The following is a 14,842-nucleotide window of genomic DNA, read 5'->3' as shown; positions in this document are numbered from 1 at the left end:
AACTGGAAGGGAATACAGATCCATGACTGTTATGGAATGTATAAGAACCCATCTGGGAACATTCCTGAAAATTCAAAGGGGCATTTTAAGCTCATACAAACAAATTCCTAAGCTGTATCAGCTGGCTCTTCATGGATGATGTCCTTTCTCCAATACCTCTCAAATGGAGAGGGAAATAATGGGCATCCTGAATTAGAAATCTCTGAAGCAGCTACTCATGGGAGACAATGAAAACAGTTGTGGACTGCCTTGCCATTTCTCCCACTCTTTCTTTCTCAGAATAGAGGATAAGTGAAAAGGAATTTCATAGTTCTGAAAAATCCTGCAAAGGGCAGGCATTTCTATTTGATGCTTTGTTTGGTGCTAGTCCTCAATCAAACATACAATTTCTTCATTTAAGTGAGGCTGACAACCTCTGTTAGCGTTACGGATTTCAGAAGTGCTACCTCATCCGGATATTCAAAAGCTGAAACTCAGTTGAGAACACAGGTGTTCTTCCTGGGAGCAAATACAAAATTCTGCTCACTTTTTTGCTTTGCTTTGGTTTGGTTTGAATCCAGTTACTTGTAGCAACAACAAAATCAGAGAAAAGACCTAAAATACTTCTCAAAGTTTAACTCAGGTGAGCTAATGAACTTTCCTTTCTCATAGCATCAAAAGTGAAAGAGTAACTGTTCAATAATCAATCTTTTCTTCAATGAGCACCAAGACATTATTATCCTCCATTTTTCAGAACAAATTCTCAGATACAAAATTTGTCCCACTAAATATCAAGATTTGTGGGAGCTGAAATTTAAGAAATATATTGCTCAGTGGTGGTAAAATATGAGTGGGTAATATAATGCAGTCTAATCAGTTCTGGATTTAGTCAAAAGCAGTGTTGTGGCATCACAGTGGTAACAAAAGTCCTACTTGTATAGAAAACTGAGTTCAGGGGTGTACTGACTGTTCTGCATACCGGTGATATATTGCTGTTCCAGGAATGTCTTACGGGTATCATTTCAAATGGTTATCTTTTGCCGCAGCTTAAAATGAAATATAATGAAGGTAACCAATTGCTGGAAATATGCAAGTGACATATCATATCCCATATACTCTTCCTTTGCTACACATTTTGGTCTCAAGTAACTAGTTATTTATAGTTGTATATCCTCTATTGCAACACGAATCCAAAACATAATTTTTTTTTACAATAGTCAAGTAAAAAAACCCAAAACAAAACATCTCTTTAATGTATACTACTGCTTATTAGTAACTTTCATCCTATTTAGGATGTTCTAACTGGTGTTCATGGTTAATGTTTTACTTTTTGGTGCCACTTTTTGGTTTTACTGTATGGTGCCACCATATTTTTTTTAGAGGTGGGGACACAGGCTGTGCATTGGATGGGCTGGCACCGGAGAACCCTGCTCTATAAACAACTTGAAATTAAATGCAGAAAGAAATGTTAAAGAAACATTCGTTAAATTCTGTTAATGCAGAAAGAAATGTTAAAGAAATGCAGATCTGCAGATGGATGAAGACAGTTTTAAAGATAACAAAGACTAGGAGGTATAGCATGGCCTAGTAATGAACTGGTCTGGCCAGGAAAAATAGCAAGAATGTTACATTTAATGAAAAATGTAGAGATTTGAAAAAATATTTTCATTCTACATTGAAAGAAAAATTACACCATGTGTAGAAAAAACAGAACTAATACTGAAAAGAAGATACAACCAGACAGAGTAGGTGAGGCTGGAATATCAATAGTCCATTATCAGGTTACTCAATTGGTATATGAAAGGTTAGTTTCGAGCTGAGGTTTGTAAACCAAAGTAATAGTTTTCATTTTTCATTTACAGTGCTATTTACATTTACTTTGCTTTTAATACACATTTCTTCATTGTCTCATATTTCTGCATGTTGAGGAAATGTTTAATTACCCTAGCATTACCCTTCTTGTACCTGTTGTGTGATGCCACATTAAACAATTGAGTCCGTGCAGCTCAAGAAACCTACACACATACATACACTGATAGATACCAGGTGAGTTAGCCATTTCCAGCTGTATCCACCTTCAATATTGAGTTCAGAAAATGTCTGTTTAAAAGTAGAGCAAGCTACACCAGGTACCACAGAAGGTAACATAAGCAGAAAAAAAAAAAATTCGCAGCCATTTCTGAGCACAATAATGCTTTTAGTTAATTTAAGTCAGGAAGAAAAGGCCAATACAAAGCTGTACAGGAGACACAAAGTACAGAAGTATGTGCTGCACAGCATAAAAATTAAATGTGATCAATATACTCTTGAAAAGGGAATGGGAAATGGGAATTGAAAAAAAGAATGGGAACATAAAGGAGTTTATGACCGGTTAAAAGCTTCAAAAGTCCAGCATATTCTTGAAGAAGTGAGGGAGAGGAGGCCTATGATGTGTGGGCAGTGTTCTGACATAAATAGACATTTTAAGGAATCTAAATGAATAGGAAAGAAAGGCCTCTGGAACCCAAAACTGAAATCTATCCAAAACCACACAACTGCATACAAGTTGTGGCAACCAACGCAGTATAAAAATGATGCTTATCTTACACACAAAAAAAAAAAAAAAGTAAGAAAGGGAACAAATAATATTGCTTTGTGAATTTACAAGCAGGGACAAAAAGTCCCAATGACATCATCTGCCATAATGTAGTCTGTTACATTAGTGAAGATAAATTGCTATCAGCCTGACAGCACAAAACATTTTTTAATTTTAAATTGGACAAAAATGCATAAGCAAGTATCTTGCCAGGACAAATTTAACTGGATATTAAGACAGTAAATAGGTAAAACTATGGGAATGTACTAATAGCATATAGATGAAGAACAAACTAGAAAAATAAAATCATAAAATAACATCAGTTGGAAAGCACTTCTAAAGGACATTTGCTCCAACACCTTGCCCAAAGAAAGGTCACCTTCCCTCACATTTCTTCAGCCCACATCTAGTGACATTCTTAATACTATCAGGGATTGAGATGTCCCAAGTTCGTTGGGGCCCTGTTCTAGGATTTTGCCACTCTCACAGTGAGATATATCAAGCATGTCACCTCTGAGAAGTACCTCCATTCCATTGTGAATCTTCTTTCTGTGAGCCTCTATACAGTGCAAGTATTAGTACTTTATTGTGAGAGTCAGAAACAGGGGATCAGCGCACCTAGATTTCCTTCTTTTGCTATCTTTTGCTATCATGCTTTGAGTAAGCATTTGTCCTGTACCTTTGAAACTAATGTATTTTCCCTCACTGGAGGAAACTGTAAGGTGTATATAATTGGGCTTGCACTTAAAGCAAGTTTATGGTTGCACCTAATGACCTTAAGGGACTTTCACAACCTAAATGATTCTATGATTCTATGACATGTAATCCAAGTTCATTATTGCAATTTGTGTCCATTAAATGTTGTCTTACTTGGAACCACTGAGAAAGGTCTCACTCCATCTTCCCAAAAACTGCCTAAAAGTTAGGCGGTTGTAGACAGCAAGGTCTCCCCAAGCATTAAATAAGCCCTGGTTTCTCAGCTGCTTCTTTTACACCTTGGGCTACCGACCTTCAAGCATCTTAGTGGCCATCCTCTGCTCTTGCACTGGCTATGTCAATGTCTCTCTGCCTCTGGGGAGCCCAAAACTGGACCCAGCACCCCAGATTCACTCTCAGAGGTGTCAAATAGAGCAGAAGGATTGCTTCCCTCCATCTCCTAGTTGTGCCCCTGCTTGTACAACGCTGGGTGACGCAGGCTTTCACTGCTGCCAGGCCCAGGGTGGCTCCCGTGCAGCTCGCTGTCCCTCAGGGCCATTTCTAAAGAGCTGCTACCCAGGCTGGCAGTGCCCAGCATGGACTTTTGCTAGTAATGAGAGGAAAAAATTTGATACCACTAACCTGTGGCTTCTAAATGTCAAAATTAAAGAGCTGAAGGAAAAGGTTAAGTACATCTTGCAATGCATAGACGCTTTCAACAGTGGAGCACATGCTTAAAAATTAACAGATTCAGCAGTTGAAAGATCAGAACTGTATCAACATGGGCAACCAAAAATGTTGGAGGTGAAGCTGTTGCTTGTGAACAGACCCAACTGAAAAGGAAGATATTTTTGGAGAGAAGCGGAGCAAAGATCAATAAATGGGGAAAGCAAATATTTACTCCTATGAGCTGACGAACCAAGTGCCAAGAGTAAAACAGAACAAACATTTATGCTCAATTAACCCTTTTTACAAAGAACACTCTTCTTGAAAATATGACTACCAGCTGAGGTCCTCAGTCATGGGCTGGGAGCAGAACCTGACCAGAAAGAGACCCAGTAGAATGGCTGAGAGTTTATTGTTTTCAGGTTTGTTTCTTCCAATGAACACATCAAGGGAGTACATCCTTTATTCCTGGCATCCTTTACTTTTACATTTGTAAAACACTTGTGTGTTAACTATTCAGAATGTACCAGCTGTTATGAGACCCAGCAGGCAAATGACCCTCTGGAGCTTGCTGTGTGTCTCCAAGATCATGTTCAGAGGCAAAGTGCCAGACAGCCAGAGAGGAATGGTTTGCTTTATTTTACAGTGACACCTTGAATTGGACCGGGTACAAAATCTGTCGTAATTCTTAGTTGAAATGGAAGTAGAAAAGCACTGCTGTTGCCCATATGCAGGAAAACCTCTGGCCACATTCTGCCTTTATTCAGATAAAAAATTCTGGAAATATTTTTTGAGCAAAGGATGGCAAAATTACTTCCAAATATGTCTGAAGTGATGGTTAGTTTTTGCATTTGTTTTCTCCACGGTAAGGTAGACAGAACAGAGTGTTCTCCCTATTAGGTTAAAAGCCTTAAATATTTTCTTGTTAATCTAAATTTAATATCAATTCATTCCCAGAAAGAATCAGCTGCAATCACCATCTGGAATATGCTTTAAGCCTGTGTGACATCCTTAACACATTACTGAGAAACATTTGAGCTCATACTTAGGATCTTCCTCATGATTGTTATTACCATATTTGTAAGTCACATAGCCAAAACTGAAATAATTTCAATTAAATTCTTGCAGGTTTTTTTCATTTGTAGGTGTCATCATTTGACAGATTCAGAACGAGGATGATTAAAATGTTCGTTCATCTATTTGAATATATTTGCATATGCAAAATAAAATATGAACAAAGTCTCTAGCCATGTAATTTGGGAAGGAACACTTACCATTTTTATTTATTAACTCCTTTTGAACCTTATTTTCTGCTTAAGACTGTGGTAAGGAAAGGGAGTGTTTGTGTATATGCTGGGTAACTTTCAGGTTCACACTTTCTCATGTTTATCATGACATATTTTATCAGCGTTTATCAGTATCCAAGATTATCAGTATCCAAGACCAAAAAAAACCCACGATATTTCCACTAAGTATTAGCAATTTTAACTATTAATATCCATGCCTAACAAAAAATTACCTAGCTGTGTTGCTGTGCTAACAGCTTAAAAAATGTTATTCTGGCTTATCAGTAGTTTGCGAAATTATATTTCATCTCTATCAAATCTTGAACAGCTCCTCATGCATAAAATAATATCATGGTACTATTCTTAATCTTAAAAAAATTATGAAACAACTCTCCAGAACTCAATTAATAAACATTAATATATTATTTGTCATTTGGAAAAAAAAAAACAAGAAACAAAAAAAACATCATATGCAACCAAAACCTCAACCTCATTGAGCTCTTTTTAACTTTTCACTGCAGGGCTGCTCTGCCAGTTTTTATAGGCACAGTTTTAAAAGAAGAGTGGCACTCACACCCAGATAAGCAGCACTGTGGTCACATCAGTGAGTTTTCATCAGAAATTCACTTAGCCTTGATGGAAATGTATATTAATGAGACACTAAAGCCAGAAAATCTCTGCAGCTGCTGAGCAACTTTCTAAGGAACTGGAGAGTCTGCTTACACTCCCTCTGAATGGTACCTCTACAGTAAAATATAGCATCCTCAAAAAAAAATCAGAGGAAAATGCTTCAGTCTAGCTATTGAAATACTTGGCCCAGTGTCACACACCAAATAAAACACACTCATATTCTTTTGATGGGCACCAAGAAGCATTTGTCCAAATTAATAGGTTTGGGCAAAGGTGACATAGGAACAATTATAAAAGCTCCAAGTGAGTTTTAAATATTTTCAGTCTTAGAAAAGGGGGAAATGAATGAAGTGGTGGTGTTAATGTGTACAAAAAAGCAAGCAATTTTAAACACTTTGCAATAGCATGTCAAAACAGTAAAACAAGAATTTAGCTAGTTTGCCAGTATGATGATATAGAAGAAATTTTGAGCAGGAAGCCATCTGAAAATGTCAGCCACTTCTTGTCAAGCTACTCATGAGTCAGAAAAGAAGTAAATAGCTATACAGAGGTATTAAATACAAAAAAAACCAGAAATGTCACACATGCAATACCACAATTTAAAAAACTGCAAAATATTCTTTTGCTAAGAGGTCTGAGACTGAATTTTGATACACAGTTGTTTATAGCTTATTGCACTGTAATGGAGCCAATAAAAAGTATAGAAGGGAAAAAATGCTCCAAGTTCAGTCCTGGTGTAAAAACACTGACTCAGCTCCCTTGATTTGCCTTCACATAAAATCAGTCCAATATTCTTAAAAGAAACTATAATGAGATCATTAGTCTTTATCCAGCAGATGCTGATAATTCAACACTGACTATTTTTTAGAACAGTAAAAGTTTCAGAAGCTTCCACTTTCCAGGAAGGTTAATTACTCTAATGTGTTTATCTAGTTCTCTAACAGTAATACGCTATGTCACATGGTAATATCACTTTAAAAATAGGGCAGATTAAACAAATCTCTTTACTTGTCCTGTAAAAATATTGGTTGTGGTTTAAAATGCACTTTCATAAGTATGCCATTAATGGCTTGTCTTCTAAACCATTAAGGCATATGTAACCACAGTATTATGTTCTTCATAAACCCCGAGGCAATGTAGAAAGAAGATAAACAACGACTTAATTCTAACTGCTATTGGCTAAATCTGAATGTGCAATGAACAGATAAAATCAAAATTAAGCAACACTGAAGATCTGCTTATGCAAAGCAATATGCACTTGCTAAATTCTACTGCAGATTATTTCTGCAATTTTCATGTTTAACATCTTTAAACAGGAAAAAAGCATATTGGTATGAAAAACAAGACAACAATTTAGACCATGCTTTTAACATTTAGCTCTGTTCTGCAAAGTGCTATATGACTTTACATAAACCCCAAGTTTTTGCAGGATCAAGCCCAAACCTAACATCTAAGTAACCCAATGCTTAACGTGGATGACCAGATTCTGCCACAGCGCCTTGAAGTGGAATGGAATTAATTCACGTGCTTAATTTTAAGCATAGTCCCTGGGTCAGGAGGGGGCTGCCCATCACACCATCCCCTTCTTGTGAGAAATGTTCTGTTTTCAAATTTGAGAGGAGCCATCACCTCTGATGGGACTCTACTGGTCCCCATACTCATAAACAGTCTGGAAAGGGGGTAAAAAAGATAAACTTGGTTAGGGCAAGGGTCACTTGAGACACACTGCAGAAAGACATTATAAAAAATGAGCAATAAAATGACAATAACTTCTATTTGAGTGTAAAGTGACGCACAAGGTGAAAAAAAAAACCCTTAACTCCATATCCAAGATGATGAGCACTGACCTAACCATTGTGTCAGAAGCAAGATCTCAGTTCATGATAGTCCCATGAAAAGAGCACCTTAATGATCAGCTGTGGTCAAATAGGAAATAATATGTCGGAAGTTATTGAGAAAGAAATAGAGACTAATATAAAGACTACTGTACTGTGGTATGACGTGGCTTTCTTGCATCTTATATAGGTATCTTTTCCTAAATTGGAAACAGAGTACTCAGCACTCAGCAAGAGTTGCTTTCTAATACCAGTTGTTCATTATTATTCATAATCAGAAGAGTAAGACTTGGTAAACAAAATACAGGACTGATACTGACAACACAGGAAAAACATTAAACATGATAGTCTCAATAAAAAAATTGCTGCTAAACAGAGTATCTTTACCTTAGAAAATCTGATTACACTACTCACATTTTTTATTTCAAATAGTAGCTTCATTGGTTTCCTTTCAGAAATAACTAAGTTAAAGCAAATGTTCTCATGAAAAGCAGACAGAATTTACACCTAAAAAAAACCCAAAACAAGTAGATAAACAGTACTGACTTTGACAAGTGGCAAGCAGTAAAATCTCAATTATTTTACTATGATTTTACAGAACGTTGAAGGTTTCCCAGTAGACATCTGTATTTCATATGATGAATTTATCCTGTGTGTCCATACAACTTTGAACTTGACTTCAGTCTCTATAACAACCATTAACCTTGGAGGTTATAATGATATCTCAGGGAGTGAGCTATTGGAATGCAAATCAAGTTATTAATACCAGTTATTAATTATATTATGGTAGCCCCTGCAAACCCCAGCTCAACACCTTTATATAACTGTGCTGGTATTATACAGACTGCAATAGCAAACAGTCTCTGCTCCATGGAATTTAAGACCCAAAATTTAGATAAGGCAGAATAAATGGACAAACTAGACTTGCTGGATCAAACGTGAGCCAGAATTTTAAGTCAGTAATAAAACATGAAGTTTGGGATTCTGAGCAGATACTCAGGTTTCTACATGCATAAACAAATTACAGATAAGAGAAAAAAATGTCAGGAAAAGGAAGTCAAAACAGCAAAAAAGATAGAAATTCTCCCTTTCCTGAAAACTTGCGTGCCAGTAGTCTCTGATGCACAGATTGCCTTTGTGTTCCCCCAACTGCCTCATGAGATTCTTGCAATAACCTCCTGGGTACCACAGCCTGCGTGCTTTCAAGGTACAATGCTGCAGCAACAGAAGCACAGAGTATGATAGCATTCCTCTAAGTACCCTCCTCAAACAGCACCTTGGGAAGGTGTCAGAGCAGGGATCTTAGAAGCAGTTTTTATTTTTTACTCACAATTTCAGAAACTGAAGTGGTTCTGAAAAGGTTACTGAAGTGACTACATTAATCTGGTGTCACAAGAATTAAAAAGACAAGTACAAATGAATAGCTGCAGGAAGAACATTATGTCTATAAACAGGTGAATACGGACAAATAATTCCAGGGAATATTAACACTGCTTTTCTGTCAGATCCTTTCACTTCTATTCACAGCCATCTCTTTGCTTTGCAGGAATAATTCGCAGGTCATTTAAATTTGCACTAGAGAACACTGGAAAACAGAATTTTTATTTATAGCTGGGAATACTTGTACCAGAAATATGACTGATTTATTTTCTATCCTGGGAACACAAAAGCACGTGTACCATTTGCTCAGTCAAAATCAGCTGAAATTTGAACATCAGCTTCGCTGTCCATTCCAGCAGATGAATAATTGCTTTCAGAAATAATGAAGCAACCAGTTTCTACTCAATAAATTTGAAAAAATGCCACGTAAATAGTGAACAGGGAAAATTAGGTTTGACTGTTTCATATTAATTGAGTGAAAAAATCAACTAATCCCTGTGTCAGATTCGTTAAGCAAGCAGACATTCTTACACTGGGACAAGACCATTCTTCAAATAGCTGCAGGTCTCACCTCATCTATTAGTTGTGTATCTCGGCAACTCCAAATTTCCACTGTCGTGTAATGAAGCTTACACTGTAGTGTAAGCACAGTCAGGCATTAAATAAGGAAACTAGCATTTATGGAATCACTTACAGATGAGCAAATTAGCATTTCTAGAATCAGCTACATTTACTTGAGGAAGCAATAAAGAACCCATGAATTATTCCACATGAAAAGAGTTTCTAATAAAATATATCTGCAGAAACAACAGACTACAATATAACTACACAACTGTAGGGATGAAAAGTCATTTATAGCTTTGTAACTTGGTAATCTACTGCTACTAAGGCACTGTGAATTCTCTAAGTATGTCTGGAAGAGGAGATTTGGAGGTTTGTCTTGTCTCAGGAAAAGAACATCAGATGGACATCCCACGAGGCTCTCTTTACATCTTGCACAGCTTTTTCCTGTGATTCATATAAGCATATTCCTTTTTTTTTTCTTTTTTGTTTTTTATTAGAAATTCAGCTTTGTTTAGTAAATTAATTAGGGTTACTTTCAAAATCATAAAACCACATTTCCTTTCTCAGAACGGTGTACATTCTAGACCCATGTATTTGTTCAAATACCCTGCAAGTAATAAGTGAAAAATAAATGCAAATAATGCAGGTTCACGAGTGATTTGAAAAGTTAATTAATAAAAGCAAACTCAATACACACACTACAAACAGTGGGAGTGTTCAGTTAAGTTCTGAGACAAGATTTACTTATTTATGCATTATAAGTGGAAGTTATACTACTTGAATTGCCACAAAAAATAGCACCTGCTTACCTTTGTAAATTCTCATGTGCTGTAGATTAGATATTTAGTAGAAAGACTGATCTAACAAAACTCATTTTGCCCACAGAAGGAAACCTACTATGCCCTTTCCTTCTCTCTAAGAAAACCACAGTAAGTTCCTGTCTTGAAAGTAAGTGAACAGCCACAGTATATTCCTTGTGTTTCTTCTGTTGTTAGTCTACACAAGCAGAAGTCTGCATTTTTCTGACAAGCTAGTGGAGTCAAATATTGGTGGAAAAAAAATAACTCTGACACAGAGTAAATTACTGGCACTGCTCCTGCAAAGTTGCTCCCGGAACCCGACCTTGTGTTTCTTACTCTTTATTAAAAATGTGCATACAATTAGTACATGTTTTCTCTATTTCCACTGAGAGGCAGTAAGCCTTATCGGTGCCATGCCACTGACTCTACAAGTAAAATTATCAGGAAGCATGTATTTTGGCTACTGGTACACTGGGGTAGGTTTTCTGCTAATTGTTCTGTACTGCTTTATAATTATGCTTGTTTATTTAGCTTTCTTGTAATTCTTGTAATTGTAGACCAGATACACTCAGTATAGCTTGTAATACTGTATATAAATAGACATAAAAAAGTATATTGGGGAAAAGTTTGGATGTTTTAAGAAACTCCTTTACAGTGAACTAAATAGGCCAACAGGATACCCTCCATTTCCCTCACTTGCAGCTAACAACCTTGGGCAGCCTCCTGCTGCATCTTGAAACAATGTGACTTCCAACATCAAATGAAGTATTTCAGGTAGCACTATAGCGCAATTAATGAGCAAATATAGAAAGCCATTTGATGCAAGATTTCTTAAGAACTTGTCAATGGATTGTATAAGATGTGACTGTCTTTGTCCTACTTAGCCGAGACAAGGGCATAGATTGCATTATTCAGTATAATACAAAAAACTGAAGCAAGTCTTTGTTGCCTGCTCTTGCAATTTAACTGTGCTGCTTGTGATATTAGCTTTTTTTCATCTTGAAGTCTTGTGATACTGTATTTAAATCCATTATTAGACTAGAATATCATCATTTGGTGGCTTAGATTTAATTTAACCATTTGAGGCAATACTAAAACTAGATAATATGGTTCTCTTCAATGTCTCAATGAGCTAATGTAACTTTTTTTGTTACTTCTATGAAAATACTTCTAAGTATGTTCCGTTTATACATATCCATTTCACTTGCCCCTCCACAAGATCAAAACACAGGAATTTTATTCCATTTATCAGAAAACTGATGAATAATGAAGTTCACAACTCAAGTAATGGATGTGACAAAATTTGGCATTTCATATTACATGTCTAACAAATCGCTGCTGTGGTGAAATCAGGACAATGCATTTTCCCCAAAGCTTTCATGTTGCTATCTTCATGAACAGCTTCCATTTTATTAATTAGAAAATATCAATCTTTAGTTACTGCATTTCAGGATTAGTTTAGGAGCTTAATGGAGAAGTAAATGGAGCTCAATGTTACATGAATATTGAACTACTAAAAAAAGATCTTACAACCAGTAACTGGTCCATTTTATAAAAACTCTTTACAGACTCAGTCAAATAGGCTTACTATCTCACTAACTCTTACCAGTTGTAAGACAAAGATCATATGCTTCCACCCTGTCCAACAGCCCACAGACTTATGGCAAAGAGAGATGTCACATCAACAGAACTTGTGCAAAATGTAGCTGAAAGGCAAGCTAACAGTAGCTCCCACCTTCCAGTGCAACTGCAATGGACATCCTGGTGAAAATGAATGAGGAAGAGAACAAAGAGAAAAAAAAAAACAAAAAAACAAAAAAACCAGCATGGCATAAAAAAAATAGAATTCTTATTCCTGCTATAATAGTGAAACAATGAAATCTAAACCAGTAAAAGTATGAAGATTTAAAAACACTCGGATTACCAGCAAAGAGATACAAAGAGATAAAATGAAAGCTCGGGCTGAGGGCACAATTTTCATTACACCCCTGGAAGCGTGGGCTGGAAGTACTCCCAGAGATCAGACTGTCTGAAGGTAGGATTACCTACACCTACAGCATTTGCCTGACCTGGATAGACCAGGACAGGATCCTGTGGAATACCTCTGGTTATGTATGTACATCTATGAAGCAGTATTTATTTCTTAAAACTATTTTTTCCGTCAGTTTAGTTCCCATACAACCGTACTCGGCTCACACAATAGAGTGACCTCCTGTTCCATGTAGATAAAGTGTACTCAAATGCAATTTATAGGACAATCTGAAATAATACCTACATGATGATGTGTAGTGTCAAGAACACGAGGAAGTATAAAGTGCGTGAATTTAAAGCATGGTGGCTTAATAAACACATCATTTAACCTTAACTAAACACACACTTCACTTTTCAAACTTTACATTGCTTTCATTGTTATTCACCATCAAGTCAAAACAAGAAAGCAGAGAGCACACTCCAGCACACTCCGGAAATACCATGCATTTATGTGGTGGCAGGGGTGTTGTAATTTTAAATGAAATGAAATTATGGACATGATATAAAACCTAAATTGGCATATAAATTTATGATGGATAAAGTCCCACTAAAGCTGACACCTATTTCCTTAGGTTCTTTGAAGGTGATAATAAAACGCCAAGATATGTAAAGTTTTGTGACAGCCCATACAGCTTAATACTGATTTTCAACTTGAAATAGTTCAAGTATTTTAAATAAAGGCTCTCTATTTTTTTTCCTAATTCTCTGAAGGCTACTTCAGTAGGTATTCTCAAAGCAGTCTAATACAAACCATTGAGAGTCGGTGCCTCAAAGAATTGATAAGGACTATTAGCGCCGTTAGTTTTAATAACAATATACATAGCGTTTATACAGTAGTCAGTAAATTGATTATTCCATGATGACAGAGGTGGGCCCCTTTTTCAGGCTGAAAGACCTGCCACTGTCTGACAGGATGTATGCCTGAACCACCAGAGTACAGACTACTGAATGGCAGAATCCCACACTACTCTGGCCTCCGTGTTTTATATTATTTACCCAACCAGATCTGGGTCAAGGTGAATGTATGCATTCGGAAACACAACTTTCAGAATGATTTCGGATCCTATTCTGAAACAAATTCCTTGGCATAATTAACAGCATAAATATTGGGTACCACGAGATCTCTCTAAATATAATTTCCATTACAATTTTTGTGCTTTCCATATTATTAGCTTTTTACTGTTGCAAAAAGCAGAGGAGGCATATAGACGTTAAGATGAGAAGTATTAAATAATGTATGCTGTAATTGAAAAGTAAAAGCCAGACAGCATCAAAAGTGTTCCAAGCACTATAATGGTTTTTATCTGTTCCTGAAAATGAGTCATCGTATTTCAGCAAATGCATGGTCACTAATCTTAGTCTGCATAAAAATATATGATGGTTTTATGCGACTCAGTAGCAAAAAAAATTAAAAAATATTTCATATTGGGAAACACACTTATTTGGAAATGAAAGAACTCCACTTCTATCAACATTTTCTGGAGGAGGAATTTAAAGAGTTGACAAAGTTTAAATAGCCTGCATCTCAATTAAAACTAAAATTGTAACAACTGCATATATAATAATGCAAATAAAAACTAAAAGTGAAAACAAATGTTTTGATTTTGTTAAGCTAAAATATTCTAGCTTAATTGAAAATATTAATGCTGATTCTTACTGTTGGTAAGCTTGACATTACCATATTTTGTTCTTTACTAAAGAAAAGATGTCAAAATCATAAAATCCTTCATAAAACAGGATTGCTGAACAAGAGATTGTCATGCAGCTGTAGCTGCTGTCTCTTAAAGTTACATCCTCAACATGTAAAATTATGGTCCTACATTCACTGAGGTTTCTTTGCCATCATTCTCTAAATAAAATAAGCAATATCTTTGAGAAGCATGAGTACCTTAATTCAGAGTGTCCTGAAATAATAATCACAAATCTGGTTTGGTAAATCAATCAATATTAAAAAGTCATAAATAAATTGTTTCTATATTTCCCCACAGTTAGATTGCACTCTAGAACTACATGAATATACATATACAATATACAAAAATGGCTCTTACCCGCAGATAAAGATAAATAAATTACATAAATTACAAAAATGAGCTTTGAGCTAAGAAAGCGACATTGTCTCCTGTCAGTGGCTGGGGAGGTGGAGAGAGAAAAGAAGGCAATAACTGGAAAGGGGCAGGGGTGAAAGAACAGTCAAAGCTGCTGTAAGGATGTTGGTTCTGTGTCCTGTTATTTTTATGTCAAGACATATTTCCCTGTAACAGCATTGATGCAAGTCTCCAGATTGTTTTTTCTAGTTGCAACCTGAAGAAAGCAAATGAACTCTTTCCTGACTTTTTAAAGTCACAAATATACTTGTACTCTCTATATTTATTTTACCAGCAATCAAACAGTATCAAGCTC

General features: G+C 36.1%; 1 protein-coding gene across 1 annotated transcript in view; it reads right to left on the bottom strand.

Annotated features, from left to right (window-relative positions):
* The window catches only part of HCN1 (hyperpolarization activated cyclic nucleotide gated potassium channel 1), a 188,395-nt gene that overhangs the window by 131,227 nt on the left and 42,326 nt on the right, over positions 1–14,842 (bottom strand). The gene's annotated exons all lie outside the window — the stretch shown is intronic.

Source organism: Pezoporus wallicus, unplaced genomic scaffold (genome assembly GCF_028554395.1).
Source record: "Pezoporus wallicus isolate ANWC-B61680 ecotype Strahan unplaced genomic scaffold, APGP_CSIRO_Pwel_v1 contig_2997, whole genome shotgun sequence".
Classification (NCBI taxonomy): Eukaryota; Metazoa; Chordata; class Aves; order Psittaciformes; family Psittacidae; genus Pezoporus; species Pezoporus wallicus.
Note: the sequence above shows the minus strand (reverse complement) of the source record. Positions and strands in the feature narration are given on the sequence as shown.